The 20,193-nt window shown below is 38.6% G+C and overlaps 1 long non-coding RNA gene across 1 annotated transcript in view; it reads left to right on the forward strand.

The window, feature by feature from the left end:
* Positions 1-374: 374 nt before the first annotated feature.
* Positions 375-20,193, forward strand: part of LOC118895165 — a 68,059-nt gene continuing 48,240 nt past the window's right edge. Inside the window, exon 1 of the long non-coding RNA XR_005019891.1 lies at positions 375-486. This is a non-coding gene — a long non-coding RNA (uncharacterized LOC118895165). The remainder of the gene's footprint in view (positions 487-20,193) is intronic.

Here is a 20,193-nt window from a genome sequence, read left to right on the forward strand (position 1 = left end):
TGATATTTTATTCATTTTGGACTTTTGCATTTATTTTTTTAAAGATTGCATTATAACATTACTTACCTTGATTACTGATTTTTTTTTTTTTGGCGTCTTCTTAAATTCCACATCTGAGGCAAAAGCCTCACCCTCCTCAAACTAGTCCTATCCCTGAGCATCAAATAATAGAAATATGCAGGGAACTGCAATTATTAGGGTATTGCTGAAGTACAAGGAAAGAGTAGGAGAATTGAAGGGAGGGAAGTTAGAAAAACTGGCTGGGGTAAGATGATGAAAGGTCTTGTTTGTTCTCTGAAGATAATCTCCAAAGACTTTACCCTGAGGATCACAGGGATGAGTCATGTTTTGAAACTGGAGAGTGACCAGATGAGACTGTCATTTAGAAAAGATGACACTGACAAAACCATGGAGGCTAGTTTGGAGACGTTTGTTACTTTCTGTTGAAAGAGAACAATTAGGAGGCTACTGTAGTGGTCACTCGAGGTAAGTAATTATACTTATGTTATCCATAGTATTTGGCTCACTGAAAAGTATTTTAATTTGGGGATTCACCGGCAGAAACTGAGAATTTCTTTTTGCAGAGCATGTTAGATGGCTCTTTTGACTCTCTAAATGGTAGACCTTTCGTTAACGTGATTTTTTTAATGGCAATCGCATTTATGGCTGAAGCATTTCTGTAACTATATGCAGCTTATTTCACCTGAGAATTTTTTTAAAAAACATCCTTATTGGAGTATAATTACTTTACAATGTTGTGTTAGTTGCTGCTGTATAACAAAGTGAATCAGCTATACGTATACATATATCCCCATATCCCCTCCCTCTTGCATCTCCCTCCCACCCTCCCTATCCCACCCTGCTAGGTGGACACATAGCCCCGAGCTGATCTCCCTGTGCTATGCGGCTGCTTCCCACTAGCTATCTATTTTACATTTTGTAGTGTGTATATGTCCATGCCACTCTCGTCACCTGAGAAATTTTTTTGCTAAGATGCAATGTTCTGATATGTGATGCCAGAATTGAGTCTGAGCCTATAGTTTTTATTGCATTTATATGCAGTGATGTTATGTTGGGAGTTAGGCACATGAATTCTTACCATAAAGAATTGAACAACCCAGCTTTATAATTGCTTCAGGGTCATCGATTGCCTATTTTGTCTCTGTTCAAAGTACCCAAAGGAAATCTTCCTACGGCCATTGAAGATATAGGAGTCTGCAGATGGAGACCATAACTATATAGTGTTGGCTGTGTATTGAATATACAACTAGTGAAAACTGATTCAAGGAAGGGAGCCAGGATTACAATTGGATGCTTGATTGGAAGGGCTGATATAACAAAGAGGCCAATCTATAAAAGACTATTTTACATAGTAAAGAGGTGGTATTTTTTAAAAAAGTATTTACTGTCTTGCAAGATTCTAAATATGCACAACACAAATGCCAATAAGATCATATAGCCATTTATATGTCAACTTTATTTAATATCTCTAATACCAGTCCCCATCCCACATCGTCATATTTTCAGAATTTTTTTCTTACAAACTACATCATGACACCAGCCCCAAATTGTTTTCTTGTTTGTTGATAAAAATTGAAGACACCAGGAAGCTTTACTTAAATTGGGTTTTTTTTTTTCTTTTTATATTTATTTATTTATTTGGCTGCACCAGGTTAGTTGCCGCATGTGGGATCTTTAGTTGCAGCATGTGGGATCTAGTTCCCTGACCAGGGATCGAACCTGGGCCCCCTGCATTGGGAGCATGGAGTCTTAGCCCCTGGACCATCAGGGAAGTCCAAGGGTTTTCCTTTTTCAATTATAACAGGATTTAACTTTTTTAGTGTTTCTTGTCGCATAGAATAACCATCAGTTAACTAGAAAATGCCATGATTGATTCTTGAAATTAGGGACAGAGGTTTTAATTTTAGGGTTAATTGGAAACTTTTGGAAACAAAAGTAAACTCCCAAAATCAAACCAAAAATTTTAGCTTCCTTGAAGCTTGTAGTATATATCACTGAACTGACATGTTATAAAGTTTTGTGAATGCTCTGAGCATGCGAATAAAGAGATATAGTCCCAAAAGAAAATTGACCAGAGATTTAAGCAGGATGCTTCCATAGTTGGCACCATTTCAGCAGCTCCAAAAATATCTTCCCGTCTCTAGAATGTACTCCATTCTTAAAATCCCACTACACATGACACAATTTTTTATTTCGTAGTAGAATTTGAAAAAACAAGGTTGAAAACATAAATCTTCCTAATAGAGTTTACATTTTAATTAAATTTTTATTAAAGTAAAAATTACTGATAGCTGAGCTTTTCCTAGGAGACCACTGTGATAAGAGAAGAGTCCTGATATCCTGAATGGGAGGATGCCTTTTTGGAGGGAAAGGAAGGGAATAGAAAAGGAGACATATTGGTCATGGTCCCATTTTACCTTTACCCATTGTACTTAACAACAGGCATAAAATCTAAATTTCAACTGAAAATGAAATAAGAAGATTTGCTGAAAACTTCAAACAATACAAAAGTGTATAAAGCGCAATGCTTACACTCTACTGCGGATCACCAGTTTCTTAGACCTCTCTCCAGAAGCAACTTGTTAGGAAATGTTGAAGTTTATTTCCCCAGAAATACTTGAATATACAAACATATATGCATATATGATATACTAGTATACATAGGTTGTATACATACGTGTGCATTGTGTGTGTGTTTTATTCTCTTTAGTTACCTAAATGAAAATAGAAAAGTGCCTTACTTCTCCTAACAATGTGTCTTCAAGATTACTCCTTATCAGCCTACACAGAGAAGCTCATTCTCTTTAGTATCTGCAAAGCTAGGGTTTCTCAATCTTGGCCCTACGGATATTTGGGGCCAGATAGTTCTTTGATGTGGAGGCCGGTCATGTGAATTGTAGGATGTTAGCAGCATCTCTGGCCTAAACACACTAGAGATAGTAGCACCTTCCCAGTCATAAAACCCCAAACTATCTCCAGAAATTGCCAAATGTTCCCTGAGGTGCAAAATTGCCCTTGGTTGAGAAATGTGGCTTTAGGGGCCCCTATTATATAAATATGTACTCCCTTTCGATAAATATTTAGGTTGTTCTCAATTTTTGAAATCACACAAAAAATGCTGCACTGAGCATTCCAAATTCATCGTCTCTGAGTACATGTATAAGCCTATCTGTAGAATAAATTCCTAGATGAATTCACGTGTCAAAGAGGATGGGTAATTTACATTTTTATGGATATTGTCAAATTGCCCTTCTTTTACACCTATTTTGCCTTAGAACTACTCTGTTAGAATTACTTGCTGATCTCTGGGTAGGGAAGAGGATGCTCAATAAATGTTTATATCAGATATTCAAAAGCTCTAAAGACAATGATAGCAGCAGTCAATTGCATTGACCAAGGCTATGCTGGAGAAGAAGATGACATGTCAAATGTTTAGGGGAGCCTGGGAGAGGAGGAAAGGCAGCCAATTAAGAGAGGATGAGAAAGCAAACATTTATCGCATGTCTTTTATGTGCAGATGCTGTAATACGCACTTTACGTATGTTACCTCTAGGGTGTTAGGAATTATCATTATGGCCCCTGCAGGGATTGGCTTGGGTCTCTGGGAGTGGACCCAAACCAGGTGAGCAGGCTTAAGTAGTAAACACTGCCAACATCAGTGCAAGTGCTGTGTCCCTTGTGCAGAGATAAGAACCAACTTCTCAACAGCCTGAAAATAGACTGTTTCATAGCAGGTATATTTCATTGAAATAGTCCATTCCTCCAGCCCTTCCAAGAGTCCTATGATAGATGCTTATGTCATATTTTAATCCCCAAATCACAAACTAGTGGCTAAAATGTGGGATTGGCTCACAGACATGGTTTGGTTGTCTCCTACGTTATTATACAAAAATTGAGCCAACATTTAAAAATCAAGAGATGTTACAGAAAATCTTGAGTTCTGGTTTTTCTTTTTAAAGGGTAAAAACCTCTAACAGTGGGTAGGCATTCCACCTGGCAACAACAGGCATTAGATGAGGGAGTAGCAGATGCCTCTTAAGACAGGACATTTGCTCTCCAGTTTATCCTAGTCTCCACCACTCCCTAATGCCTCCTTGACATAAAGGTGTAGGCTCAGCTGCTATTGAAACAATAACCCTGATATATATCTTCCAGTTGAGAAGCTCCTTGTTGTAAACATTCTTTAAATCACAGTGAAAGGAAAGTTTGAAGGGAGACACAAGCAACAAGAAAAATAGTAAAGACGATAAGCCCAGATCAATGGTTCTCAAATCTGTCTGCACATTAGAATCACCTTAAAAGGCTTTTAAAAATTATGAAGGCCTGAATCTCACCTTCACTGATTTGAGAAGAATCCCAGGCATCAGTAGCTTTAAAAGGTATTCAACTGATACTAATGTAGAGAAAATATATACATATCTTAGTCCTAAATTAGGTCACTGGGTAACCTGGCACCTATAAGTACTTCAGCTTTGGATTACCTATCCCAAGCCAATCACTTTAACCACATTGCTTATACAGCTGTCACTTAGTAAACCAGTATAGTTACATTCAAAGCAAAGCACACTTCAGGACATAATAGACACTAAGTAAACTTAAGTAATTTTTTACTCACCTTGAGCCTGGGTGGGTCACGGCTCCTCTTTTCTCCCATTTTATCGGACTAACCCAGTCCATCTTATCTTCAGCGTACCATATTAATTCCTCTTTACTGTGCCCTTTCTTCCTCTCATTAACAATTCCGGTTTTCAAATGAAAAAACTGGATCTTAGCGGGCTCAGTCAACTTAGTGAAGATTATTCTTCTGGTAAAGGGCAGACTTAAGACTCAACTCACATTTTTCTGATTCCAAAAATCCACGCTCTTTCCAACCATACACATTTGTTCCCCAGTACTGTTTGTTCCTGTTCCTCTTATTTTTGAAAGCCCTCTGAATGGAAAGAAAGCCTTTTATTTCACAATGAGAAAAGAAGTTTGAGAGAAAATGCCTCTGAAGGGGGTAAAGTAATAAAATAAAACCACATTGATGTAGAAATGACTAATGGTAGATCCTTTCATGAGAATTATTACAACATTATTTTTCACTGGTTCAAGAGTTTTTACATGCTCGTTGGAAAAATATTTGGAAAATAGATAAAAAATAGAGGGAAGACATTTACTAGAGAATTATCCCTCTTGAAAACCACTCTTAATATTTCAATGTGTGTTTTTTTCTCATCCATTTATCTCAAAATTGAGATCAAATGATAGATATAATTTTCTCTCCCAATTCATCACCTAGTATTGTGTACTGACTATTTCACCAATTCACTGAAAAGTCTTTGAGTCTTTGAAAGATTTCTAATGGTTGCAAAATATCTTGTGGTGAAGAGCCACTATAATTTATTTAACCAGTTTTAGCAGAGAATGCTAGAGATGGATTTTGAAAGATGTGAGGGTATTTTACTAATGGACAGGGGAACACAGGGGCTTGTATGCTAGCTTTATGTCAATATGCATTGACCTGGTTTGCTTCCCAAGAACCACAGCCGTGACTGCCCTGTGCTCAGGGTTGATTATTTGATTTGGATTTGAACTGAATCCAAACTGGAGAGTTTAGATTATGATGGTCTTTCAAGGGAGAAAGGTCAACCTTAAAATAGAGAAAAAGGGAGGAAACAGAATAAAGGGCGATTATTTTATTAAGTTGGAAATGCATAGGTGTTTTCCTTTACTTTGAAAACAACTCTAAGAAGACAGCACTTTTTAACGGGGCACACATTGAGAAATAGAAAATGAATCTGGCATTTGAATATCTTACTTTTTTTTTTAAGAATTTCTTTTTCTTTTTTAAATTAATTAAATTTATTGGCTACATTGGGTCTTCGTTGCTGTGCGCGGGCTTTCTCTAGTTGTGGCGAGTGGGGGCTACTCCTCCTTGCGGTGCGTGGGCTTCTCACTGTGGTGGCTTCTCTTGTTGTGGAGCATGGGCCCTAGGCGCGCGGGCTTCAGTAGCTGTGGCACGCGGGCTCAGTAGTTGTGGCTCGCGGGCTCTAGAGCGCAGGCTCAGTAGTTGTGGCGCACGGGCTTAGCTGCTCTGTGGCATGTGGGATCTTCCCAGACCAGGGCTCAAACCCGTGTCTCCTGTGTTGGCAGGCGGATTCTTAACAACTGCGCCACCAGGGAAGCCTCTGAATATCTTACTTCTTAAACTAGCACTGTCACTAATTGATTATGAGATTTTAAACTTTAACATTTAAGCATTATTCATTGGATATATATACTGTGCATAACACTAGACATTTAGGATATAATGATGGCCAAGAGAGACACATAATTCATCTTCTGGTTGACTTGGAAGATAAAATAACATTATTATGCAACGTGACTTTCTCATTTATAAAATGAAGGGATTTCTGTGGCCTCTTTCAGTAATAAACTATTATTTTCTCACCTTATTCATTAATTTAAGAAACATTTATGAAATGACTGCTGTGTTGCATGCATTTTGCTAGTTGTTGCTGATGCAAAGTTACTTGCTCTTAAGGAACACACTGTGCAGTGAAAGTAGGTAATAGAAGCATAATTTACAATAAAGTGCAATGGCTTGCCATTATGGAAGTATGCACTGGGTGATTAGGGTCACATACCGGAAGCATCTGTTTTTCTGAGAGAGAATGGAAAGTCTGGGACAGTGTAGAAGAGGGGAAGAAAATGAGTTTTTATAACACAGGAGCGAAAGCTTTCGTGCAGAAAATCTGGGAAGGGAAGTGTAGCACATACAGCACCACAAGAGTATGAGAGGATATTCTATACTCAGAAAATGATTGAAATATAAGGTGTGTTTATTAATCTATCCATTCTACAAACATTTATCGCACATATAGAGTGCTGGGGTACTGTGCTGAGCCAGGGGAATAAAATGACGTTCAACAGCAATGTGGGTCCCGATTTCAGAGGGCTTCAAGTTGATTGGTGGAGACACACAATAGACACATAATCACACAGATAAATATATAATTACAAGTAGTTACAAGGGCTATGAGGGAAAACCCTCAGAGTCACCCCAGTAGGCTTAAGAAGTTTAAGAATCATCTTATGAGAGGGTGCAAAACATTCAAAGTAGTAGAAATAATATGTCCAAAATATCTCTTAAAGAAGGTTGGACGTGGTGATTTGGTGGGATGTATAGTGTCACGTGGCTGAAGTATGCAGGACAAGGGGATTTGTTCATGGTGAATTTGAAGCAGAGACTTAGGCCAAGTCCCAAGGGCCATCTTGGGCCATGATGATAGGTACTTACTGAAGTCTTTGATTATGCTTTACCTTTAATAATGTGGTCTTCAAGTCCTATATTATCTGGTCTCTACCTAGTCCCCAAGTTTCTTCTTTTACTGTGTTTCTCCTCCTAAGTGAACCTCTGGAAACTTCTACCAGTTATTTCCTTTATAGGAACTGCTCTTCCCCAATTCCCATGGTTATCATGGTACTCCCAGCCTCAGCTCACACTCCCAGCCTCATCACAGATGCTGACTTCTGGTGACTGGTTTTAGGAATCCACACAATCCAAGATAGACCAATCAAAGTACCCCTCGCTTCAAACCAGAGTATATGGGTCAAGGGTTTTTTCAATAAGTTTGTTCCTGAATCATTAGTCTTTATTTAAAATTGCAAAGGATATGTGATAACTCACACCATGAGTTACACTGACTGCTAGTTATACCATTAAAAAAATTGTTTTCACTAACAACTTGAGCAGAGAAATAGTACAGGATCTTCTGAGCCTTCATAATTGTGTCTGGAGTGTACCTGGAACAAATGGTATTTCCTGTAGACAAAAATGTCCAAGAGAAAAATGTCACCCACATCCACACCACACTGCATATTTATGGGTTAGCCTAAAGGAGGGTGGAAAAGATCTGACATCTGTAAGTAAAAAATACTTTATCAGGGAATCTCTGGACCCAGGAGCAGGCAAAGGAAGTATGAATTCCATGGGTCAGGTTTGCACTCTGACATCTCTGGGAATAGCCTTGAGGAGTCTCTACATACTGGGGTCACCAATACCAATGACCTTGGCATTTTTCTGTAAACTGTCTCAGTCAAGTACACTGCTGAACCTCAAGAAAAGAAGAGAGAGAAAAATTTTTTCCTCTTCACTTAATGAAAAGAGGCACACGCCCATACCAGCACTTTACAGCAAAAGAGGGCATAGAAGACTCAGGAATTTTAGTAATTCAAGCACCAGTAACTTGCAAAACACATACATCATCCCATTGATGGAGATTATCTTTCCTGGGGCGTTTGGGGTTCTCTGATGGAGTGGTCATTCTAGAAGGAAACAAAAGCTTCTTATAAAACATGTCTAGAGAAAATTTCTCCTCTAAGAAGACTATTTTCTCAAACCAAGTGTGAAGAGGACATATACTTGGCTATCCCAAATACAGAGTAGAGAGGGGACAGATGTTATAGTCAGACCACTTTCACACTTCCTAAGAAGTGAGATTTGCCATCTGTAATGCTGTCTTAAGGTGTATGCTTCTAAAGGGAGATTTTGAATTATTACTCCATGAATGAATGAAATGCTAATTTGGAGGGGATGATGAGGAGAGATGTTAAAAAGGTATAGCACATAAAAAGCTCCAAATGAGTGTGTGGTTAATTAAGTTTAGTAAAATTGTGTTAAACATGTGCAGGACTTTTCAGAGCCTTTAATAAATAAATTTATGTTGTGAATCTCAAAAAAAGTATAACCATACCATGATTTCCAAAGTGTACTTACCTAAGGAAAGCTTTTATTTTTCTACTCAGTTTCTTGAAGTTCTAATTCTTAAAATAATACCACTAAATACTAATTGAGCATTTAATATGTTCTAGGAACTGCTGTAATTGGTTTACACAAATTATTTAATACTCATGACAAGTCTAAGATGTAGAATCTATTACTCCTCTCATTTTGCGAGAGGAAAACTATGATTCTGTGTATTTAGCATCTTCCCCAAAGCACATTGCTTTTGTATGGAGATGCTTTGCTTTGAACCAAGGCAGTCTGACTCCAGAACTTTTGTTGTTAGTCACCTGATCTTGCCACCCGTAGTTCCTTAGAATAGCACGAAGAAAAGCTGGCAAAGAATATAGAACTCCCTAACAGTGCTTGCCTTCTATATGAATTGGTCTTTTATTACCTGGAGCTATGCTGTTTTAGAACATGTGATTTCCCTAAAAAATAGGGAAATAGGATTCATGACAATGAGTCATGTTTTAGAGGGATCCACCATTATTTCTACAAGGGAACTTACCAAACAATTTATTTTTAAAAGACAACATCATAGAAAACCTTAGCCATGCTTTCCTGTTGTCCCTTACCTGGGGATGTGGGTGGGTGGGTTTTTAATTAATTCCTTTTGAAAATGAATCTTTGGGGACTATACACACATTTACTACAACACAAAATCAAGAATACACCTGGATTCTTTATAGGCTTTCCATCAATTTTAGATCACACTCTAGTCAGGACAAGCTTTGTCCCGAGATTCAGGAACTCTAGGAATTATTAAGTGGAATAAGAAGCATACTAGAATCTCCCCCAAAGCCTATCATTGACCTTTTCCTGATTCTATATTAAAGTCCCTGGCTTATAGATAGTTACAAACTTCCTGACTCAATTGGCACTTAGTCCTGGGAGACTAAGGTGTTTTTGTGATACCTGGTGGGGTTACTTGGTTTGTATATCTGTCCCTTGTGATGTTTTTAATTGTATGGCACTGTAACCATTGATATAACTCATCCTGAACTTGGAAGAAGGTGGTGGGAGAAATCTGGGGGGAACGGATCTTCTTGAGAATATTATTGATGGAGAACATGTTGAGGGAGATATAATGGGTTAAAGTTAGGATTTCTCTTCATTCTTTCACTATACCACACTCTAGTTTTAATATTGGTAAAATCCTGAGAAGTAGATGCAATTCTTTTACGATAAGAAAAAGTTAATTTGCTACTACATTGCCAGGTGAGGAAAGCGGGACTAATTTCAATCAGACACCCTCTGATGATCTAATATTAGATTTGGCATGCATAAACACAGCAGGGATTTCTGTACTTTATGATGCTGGACTCGTGTGAAAGGAGGCATGAACTTAGATGAGCTTTTTCTGGACACCCCTCACACAAACCTCCAAGATATATTGACATCTAAGAAAACGCTTTGATTTAAAGATAGTTTTATATTTTACAAAGCAATTTTATGCATGATGACTTCATTGAATCTTCACAACACTCTATGATGGTTATTATTATTTCCCTATTTTGTGAATGAGGAAAGAGTATGAGAGAAGTTAAATAACTTGCCCAAGTCACAAGTTAATAAGCAAATGAACTTCAGACTTCAGAATTAGGTCCCTGTCTGGCACTCCTTTTCCTATACCTTCCATTAACAGTCCCAAACTCACCAACATTTGGAGAAGTACAAACAAGGAAGCATCGTTTAAACCAGTGGAGATTCCACACTGACTATTAAATGATCACATGTATTTTTTATTATAATATTCAAATATGAAGGGAGATACGTGATTTGCTCTTCTCAAATTTGCCTGGTGGATTGAAAATCCAATATGGTTTGCTTGTAGCAGAGTTTGAAAAGTTTCAGACCTTTCTATCTAATATTTCTACTACAAGTAAGCCGTATTTTGTTAAAATGGAAAAATGAAATTTTACGTACCAAGTTGTTTATTGATATTTATTTTTAATGATGACACAAAGTAAATATTTCTCAAAGACTATAGTGACTTAATGGTAGACAAAGCAATTGAATATTATGCAACCATTAAAATAACATTTACGAGATGCTTTTAATAATATGGAAAATTCTTTTTATGAAGATAAGAAGAAAAGCAGAATATACAAGTGTATATGTTTGAGAAATAAGCATACAAAGGAAACAGAAGGAAATAACTGGAATCTCATCAGTATTTGGAATGATGGAATTGTGAGTAATAATATATGTATTCTTTTTTCTGCTTCTACGCATTTTGAAGGTTTTCCAAAATGACCATTTTTTCTTTGTAATTTAAAACCAATTTTTTAAAAGGTAACAATGCATTTTTAAAAAATCAGGTGAAAGCATTTGGTGCACTAGTATGATATTTTGGCTAGCATTTTTTCCTGAAATCAGGGAACCTGGCTGTGTTCAATTTGTAGGTTATGCTAACCGATCTCTAAAGGATCTTTCTGCATCTCTTTCCTATGATTATCAGACCAGAATGACTATTTACCATCTTTGGCTAGCCACATGCAATTCTTCCTTCCTAAGAGCACCTTGATGTCCTTCCGGGGCAACTCTTCATTGTATATAGTCAGGGTGTGAGGTAGGGCTGCTTTTCCATTCTTTCTCCTCCTCTAGGTTACCCATATGCTGAGGCCTTGAATTTTGACCTAGTGGCTCTAGAAGAGAGTGTTAGGTAAAGATCATTTGATTTCCAGCTGGTCAGACATTTCCTGCTATGGAACTACTGCTGTGTTTCCTCCTAATACTTTGGAGCTCTTTTGATGCCTGTTCATTTGTAAGCCTAGTTCTCCAGCCTTCTATCAGTTCTGTGACTTTCTTCTTATCATTCACTTCCATTGAATTGATCTAGAATCGGGTTCCATTGCTTTGAATCCAGAATGCTGATTAATGCACACACTGACAACCATTCTACATGGTGAGTATCAGCAAATACTTTCCTTCAGGTCCATAAAAGTTAGCAAGAAAACATTTCAGCATCCAAATAAAATTAAAATAAAGACTAACTGCCGTAACATAACACCTCACCCAGAAGGACCTAGTGAAAACACCACAGGCCACAATATATCAATTCAAAACTTTAAAATGTTCTAATGTCGTAAATACATTTTAGGCTTCCGTATGATCTGAGAACTAATTCCCAGAGTAACCATGAATGGGTGGGCTCAGAGAGATCAAAATGTCATTTTCCAATTTGAAGCAGAATGCTGCAGTACATTGCAGGGTTCTTGATTATCTTATGCTCCTAGATGCGGGTTTTTTTTTTTTTTTTTTTTTTTTCTGGTTGTTAACACTGGCTGTTCTTCAAGAATTTTGTTGAGAAGGACATAGACTTTGGCCAGTTTAAGCTCAGTGTTCTGAAGATAACCTGCTAATGCTCCAATTCCTTTGTAATTAAAATATTCCTGGAGTGGTGCATTGGATTTGTCATAACTCTCTCGTGACAGCGGAGCCAAGCAGAAGACCCAAGACTGTTTCCTACAGTCTTTTACATAATAACATTCCCCAGGATAGACACTCACCTCCTTCAAGCAGCGTTAACTCAATGAGGCAAGCGTTCTCTTACAGGGTCCAGAAACCAAAGCAGCTTTTAAAACAGGAAGCTGACACAATTGGCTTTGAGTTCTGTCCTAAAGAGATATTTTGTCAGCTTTGGTTCTATTTGCTTAGCTAGTGGGTTAACCAAGATAAAAAGTTTGACATGCAAATAGATTTCCTCAAAAGAATACAAACAAAGCCACCATCCCTTCAAAAACAGCAGTGAGGCAGGAGGCTCCTGGTTGTGATGGGGTCTGGAGAGCTTGCGTTTGTTTCCCCCTGTATAGATCATTAGTCTCTCTCCCTCCCTCCATCCCTTCTCCTCTCCCAGCTTACCTGGGGTGAGGAGGGCAGAAGGTGCTGCCAGGTCTCCTGAAGAGGTGACAGCAGGAGGATGACACAGCATATTTAGGACTCCGGAAAATCAAGAGCCTCTGCTTCCGTTTTAGATCTGAAGTAATGCCTTCTGTGTTTCCACTTATAATGCTGTCTAGTCCCAGACATAAAACCTTTCCTCCTAATTTCTTCCCAGCCATGCCAATTCTCTCCTCCAAAGCCTGGGCGGTGTTTCCTCATCCCTTTTGTCAGCTGAAGACTGTATTACTGAACTTCAGCGGTCATAAGATGAGCTCAACCTGCCTTTCTCCACCTTCCTTTGCCCTCAGCTGGCTAGTACTGCTTCAGGCACTAATTCTCTTCCCTGCCCTGGTTCTCCTGCCTTCAGACACCCTTTTGCTTAGGTGCCCTTTCTGGTTCTACTCACTAAAGTTAAACTTTTCTCATGTCCTCTTTTTTTTTGCATCAATTCTTTGTTTTTACTATCCTTCCTAGGGACCAGGTATTATAAGCACTGAAATACAACAGTGATGTAGAACATGGTCCCTGTTCTCAGAGCTTACCATTTAGTAGAGAAACAGAAAATGAATTACAGTGCATAGAATAAGTGGTGGATGAAGACGAGCGCTATGGGGATAATGTCATGGCTCTTCCCATTACATTGTTGGGATGGGGGGATGTCTTCCTTGATAAAGTAAGAGCTAAATGAGCGGAGAGATTAAGTAGGAGTCGGCTAGGTGAAGTAGGTGAGTCTAACAAACCAAGGAAACAGGTTTTTTTGTTCTTATTTTTGTCAATCGTGTAGTTAATGCATACATATCGTGAACTTTTTGGAAAACAGAAAATGATAAAGAAGGGACAAAAACAATTATCTTAAGTCCTTATCACTCAGATATGAACCATGAACATTATGGCACCTTTTCTTCTTATCTTGGGTGTGGGTGTGTCGGGGGATGAGGAAGTAATGAAGAAATGAGCTAGATTTTGTATTTTTCAAATTATTTACTGAATATACAATTATGAATACTGCTTTTTTTTTTTCACTTAAAATTGTACTGTAAACTTTGTTTCGCTCCATTAAAGCTTTCAAAAATATCATTTAAATGGCTCATTTAGTCTTTCTACACGAGTCCCTCCTGGTTCCTCTCCCTCGTGTGGTCACACCAGTAATCCCTCTTGTTCATGCCTCCAAACCAGACTTGCCTTCTTAGCACTCCCTAGGAATTGATAATATTGGTCACACTTGTAATCCCCATCGTTCGTGTGAATTCAGAATGGCCCAGTGCCCCCAAAATGGTTAGATCAAAGGTGCCTAAACCTAGGGCATTCCAGGCATCAATTCACTGCCTTTGGGACTCTCTTCTGTGTGTGGTCACTAAGTGTTTCTGACGAATCTATCAGTTGATGTTCCTTTAAAACATAAACAAGAATCCAAAGCCAACACACCTTGGCTAAATCTACTCTGAACCTTATTTTCCTCCTTTCATTGGGCAACATCTCAGTCTGTCACACTGTGAATTATTGATTTTGCCAGTCATCATTTGTCCTGGAACTTTCCCTTTAATCAGGGTTAGGGAAGGGGTTAGGACATCATGTGCCTGATATTGATAGCTTCCCTTGCTGAAATAGTTAATTCATAGACAACTGCTCTGCAAATCCCTGCAAGGAAGCCACCATTATCACATCTGTATTTCCCCCTGTCATTATTATTATCACCATCGTCAACATTATCATTATTATTGATACCATTCACAGTATGCTCCCTATACGCCAGTCATTGTGCTTAGTGAGTTACTCATGTTATTGAAATTTCAAAATAACCACGTGAGATAAGTGGTATTTGCATGCTTACTTCCAAGAATTAAGAAAAAAAAATAGTAAATGCCTGGGCTAATGATTGAACCAGATTTATCTGATTCTGGAGTGTGGTGTGTGACCTTAGGAGAGAAAGAACATGAGAAGGGGTGTGTGTGTGGTGGGGGGGCAAGAGTGTGTGTGTTTGAGAGAGAGAGAGAAGGCAGAGAGAAGGAAATTGGGAGAAGCATAGTTAGAAAAGAGAAAGACTAGAGAATATCGTCACATTCGGTGTATTTGAGAGAGCTCATTAGCCTTTACGTTTCTTACTTCACAAAGGCCATTAGGCAAAAGCCTAATGTCTGTATTGGCACTGAGAACCCAAAGAATTCTATGGAAAAGGAAGATGTTATTCATTTGCACTCATGGATTCTATTTCTCCACACATATTACTATTATACTGGTTGCTCTCTTCTCTCTACTAAATACAGGTCTTTCTGATAGTTTCCCTTCCAGCCTCATTTAGTCCTGGAATCAAATGGAAGTCCAAGCTGCTGTATTTTAAGCTTAGATGGGTGATGATACAGCCAGTTGGCCAATGGATTTCTTGAGGTATAGTCACATACTTTTATTTCTATTTACTTTTCTGTTTTCTTTTACTTTTCCTCCACCTCTATCATGGTACCAAATATAGTAAGGAAAACATACAGATATCTAATTTTAATCATATTTAAAATTTTCTGTATGTTATGATGTGTTGATGTCTTAAAATACTTTTCTGGCTGGGAAGAGACTCCCCTTCAAGGGCTAGCCAATGCTTAGAGACAGCAAAGGGCCCAGCCTGGAGCTGACTTTGATATGCAAACTCACCAATCCAGAGCCAGACCTCCTCTATCTGATTCCTACAGCCCAGGAGGCAATATTCCTCTGCCTTAATCATCCCAAGGCCAAGTGCTAGGCAACTAGAGATCACCCCTCTAGCCCAAAGGCAGTCAAAACTATTCAATCTATCCAATCCTAAACTATTTACCCCTCCCTAACATGTCTTTCCTATGGAAATCCCAATAAAAGCCCTCAAACTATCCCCTGGTCCTGCTTCTGCTTCCTGAAACCTGATGTTCCTCCTGTAGCTCTTCAGTAAGTCATGCCTCACTAGAGGAACTTTGAGTAACATTAAATCTTTCTTTCAATGAACTGACCTCTCCATATCATCACTCAGTCACCTTAAAAATTAAAACCTGGGCACAGAAAATGTTTAAGGTATGATATTTGTGGCAGATGTATTCTAAGGTGCCCCCATAGTCTCCATCTCCTGGTGTGCATGTCCTTGTGGAATTGCATACCCTAAAGCGTGAGCAGGACCTGTGACTTTCCTCTACCCGGTGGAATATGGCAAAGGTGATGGGATACCACTTTTACGATTATATTACATTATAAAAGATTCCGTCCTGCTGGGATGCTCATTCTTGAGACTCTTTTTGCTGGCTTGGTGAAGTAAGTGGCCATGTTGGAGAAACCTTCATGGCAAAGAACTCTGGACAACCCCTAGTTGTTGAGGGCGGCCTCCAGCCCACAGCCAGCAAGGAGCTGGGGCCCTAAGTCCACCTCAAAGAAACAGATTCTGAGAACAACCTGAGTGAGTTTGGAAATGGATTCTTTTCATTTGAGTCTCCAGGTAAGAATGCAGCCCACTTCACATACCTTGAATGTAGTCTTGTGAGACCGCCAAGCAGAAGATTCTGCTAAGCCATTCTCAAGCTCTCACAGAAGCTATCAGAGAATGCATGTGTGTTCTATTAAGCTGCTAAATTTGTGGTAATTTTTATGTAGCAATAGATAACTAAAAAAGCATTTGAGGGCCATCTCACTTGTCTTCCTTTCCTTCCTGATTCCTTCTAACAGAAGTCACCAGTAACCTCCATATCACCAGCATAGTGGATCCTATTGGTCTTTATATTACAGGTCCTCTCAGTGACATTCCCACCTACATCTTTTGAAACTCTGAGATCATTTGAAGCTTTAAACCCTTTCAATGACTCCTTGTCATCTACAGAATGATCCTAAATTCCTTAGTCTCCCCACGGCTTCCCTGAAACATCTCCAACCTACTGCTATAGCTTTAATTCCTGCCCTCTTTGTCTTACACTTGATAGGCATATACTGCTTAACTTCTTGAAGTTAACCACATTTACTATTCCGTTTCTTACGTTATTCATTTCACCCCTCTGTAAAAGCCTTCCCATATTTATTCTCCTAACTCTTATCTTATTTGTGTGTCATCTCTTCTCCTTTTCTGAATTTTAAGTATATTTAAGAGCTCCTCTTGTGTTGCTACAATGTATTATGAATTCATCTTCCATTAGTTCTTATCATATTAATCACCTATTTATATATAACTGCCTTTCACTATTAGACTAGAAGTACTTCTAGGGCAGAGCCTGTGTCTAATTTCCAATGTCATAAGGAGTGCTTGAGGAATAGAAGGTGTTCACCGGGACCGAACTTTGGTTGACCAGATTGATAGCAGGTATAAGTACAGTAGTATTTATGCTTAGTAGTAAGGTATGCTTAGCTCCTATAAAACGTTGAAACTTAGGATATTGCATAGAGAATTGGGAGAGATGGAAGTGAGGAGGCAGGGTACTATGGGGATCCATTGCTCCTAGCTGCCCCATTGGATTACTTTGCTGGAACCACTGTGGGTTTACACTTCTAGAGACTGCCTCTGAGGATTTGGTCAAAGCAGCTAATTACTGGTTATTAAATTCTTTCATATTCATGCCCCAACGTTGTTCAAGTTTCTCCAGTTATTTTAGCCACGTTTTCAGAAAGTCTTGCTACTTCTTTTAAATATATCAACCTAATGTGCATGAAGCAGTGGTGGAGGCGGTGGGTGGAGAGGTATGTGTGAGGGAGACTGACAGGGAGAAGAATCAGATAAAGATAAATGCATGCAGTCACACGTGAATCCATCGTAACGTTCCTGTCTAGCCACAGCTTGCTTGCTCTGAGTTCACCTCTCTGAAATGTACGCTGGAATGAAATTTGAAAGAAAAGTGAAGGGTACCAGGTGTGATTGGGGTTAGGCTAGGCATTGCAAAAGGTCCCTTACCGGTTGTCGACTGGAACAAGTCAAGGCCTAAATTTTCCCTTTTCATTTATCTTTAACGCAGGTTGAGTTTACAGATAATTAGAGAGTATCTTGGTTGTTTTCCTTTGATGTTTTCCTAGCTCATGGAAGACTGTGGTACACAAATAAAGAAAGCCAGGAACGAGAATTCTGCAGGTTCATTTTCTTTGCTTTTTACCCAGCCCTGAAATACAGCTAAGGCTCAGTCTCTTGGAACTTCAGAGCTAAATCCTGGTGTCAGCTCTGGGATGAAAGTTACTCCCAGTGAATTTTGGAAAAGGGAGAACCACAAATGCCAGGCCACTATTGAAGTTAACCCATGGGATGACAATGAAAGAAATACAAGGCAATAAGGTAGAGCAAAACCAGATTCTACATCTATTCTAAAACACTGTAAAATTGGGGCTACATGGAAATCTGTATTTGGGGAAAAATGCTACATGCATTTGATTCAGGCAGATATATTTAGTATAGACAGATGTATTGAAGGATATGTTTGATGAAGCCAGATATATAAGAGCAGTCAGATGCATATGTATCTTCCTTTCACTTGAAAGGAAATAGCAAAAGGTGAAAGTAAATATACATATAAATGCGCGTGGTGACCAAGGAGACGCCAACATTTAGACATTTACAGATGAGGAAAACTCAGCTTTTCAGTACTAAACCTTACAATCTACAAATAGTGGATCAAAGAGAAATGCACAAAACCACTTACAGAAATTAGTAAATATTAGCCAGATTGGGAGTTCTGACCCCTGCCTTTTTATGTTTTCATTGTAATGTCTTAGATTCCTCTTCTATGCTTCTCTACTAATATTAGTTGTAAATGTTTAATTCCTTAGTTTAGCTTAACTTATTGTTTTATTTTAAGAAATAACATTTTATAACTATTTACAAATTTAAAATTTAATTTTTAAACACAATACCCATCTATTCTCATATTGAATCAGAAAACATTAAGAACAAGAGAAACAAGGAAAAAAAACCTGTTGGGACCATGTTTTCATTCTACTCTGTGTCTTTGTTCTCTCTTTGCTGAAGTGAAGATCTGATCAATTTTTCACACACCATAAGTAATGCAGGGAGAATAAGGAGGAGGTAATTTATATGAACAAGCCCATGAATGAGTCATAGCCAATGTCTCCTGCTACCTCCACACCCCACTTTTAGTGCTGGGAATTGGAGGGAAGGAACAGCATAGAAAATTGACCATTTAGAACCATACCAAACCAGGAATAACACTCTACAAAATAGTAATGCAACACTTTACAAACTAATAAATAGTAAATCCATTTCTTACCCCCTTCTCTTTCATATTTCCCTGGTGATGAGGACCATGACGTAGGCTGCCCTTACAGCAGAGCCAGGAGAGGCTGGCAGGAGTTTCTCTAAGTTAAGGAAATGTCTAGCAGAAATATAATTCCTTTTCTTATACAGCATGATATAAAAGTATATATGAATAAAGATATATTTTATTGGAATTGAACACTGTAATTCATCAGCATATGGCATGTGTGTTGTTATACTGGTAGCACTTGTCTATTAAACTATGAAGTTCTCATTATCATTCTAGCTTTTATAGTTCTTTGAAATAAAAGTTCCAGAGCAAAATAATTTGGCTTTCAGAAGTGGCATGAGGGGGTTCACCAGGGGAATAGAAGGTATTGATCTGTGATTTTCAACTGTGGCTTTTTAGATGAATCTGTGGAGTTATTTACTAGTGCCAAGGTGGCAAGGTTTGAATCCCACCGCCAGAGACACACTGGGATGGGGATCCAGCATCAGTGTTTTTCAAAGTTCCCCAGGTGATTCTCATGTGAGCCAGGTTGACAAACCCTGGAACAGGAGAACCAAGGGGGCAGAGTGTGATGGACTCCTAGCATTGCCAAAGAAAGTCCTTTCCTGTGGCAAAATGGACTGAGGGCGTGTGAGTTGAATTCCATTAACAGTTCAAATCAGTCAACGTATGCATCATTGCTGTGGTTCTGTGCCGAGCACACTTTTCGATATAGCGCGTGGCTCCTTGTGTTGGTCAAACTACTGAGCAACTTTGGGCTGATCGTGTTAACACCAGAGATTTGGTTTCTGAGACACTTAGGTATTTCATTGTATCTGAATCAATGAGATGGCTTCCTAAATTAGCTCCTAGTCTCCTCTACAATTGATCAGCACAATTCGTTTCCCAAAACCTGCTTAGTTCGGAGACCCTGAAACTTTGGGTTTAAAGATTGTAGGACAGATAAAACCACAAAAATCCAACTGAAACATTGCACCATGTGACAAAGACCTTCTGGCTTTCTTTTGGAGCTATCCATTGGAAACACTGTTATTAATTCTGTGGCCTAAATATTGTCTCAGTAGACACAATTTTGGACAACTCTTTTCACAATTTGACTAATTTTGGTTAACGTTTTGGAAGGAAGTGCTGGACCAGAAATTATTTCACACATTTTCAAAAGAAACTTTTGGGCTTCAAGTCATTTTGAGCTTGTATCACCATTCAGGATAAAGTGAAATAATCACGACTCTGAGCAAGTTTTGATGCTACGTGATCTATACATGTCATTTAGTCTCTTTGGGTATCTTCAGTGCAAAATAAGAGGGTAGGGTT

This window comes from Balaenoptera musculus, chromosome 5 (genome assembly GCF_009873245.2).
Source record: "Balaenoptera musculus isolate JJ_BM4_2016_0621 chromosome 5, mBalMus1.pri.v3, whole genome shotgun sequence".
Lineage (NCBI taxonomy): Eukaryota > Metazoa > Chordata > Mammalia > Artiodactyla > Balaenopteridae > Balaenoptera > Balaenoptera musculus.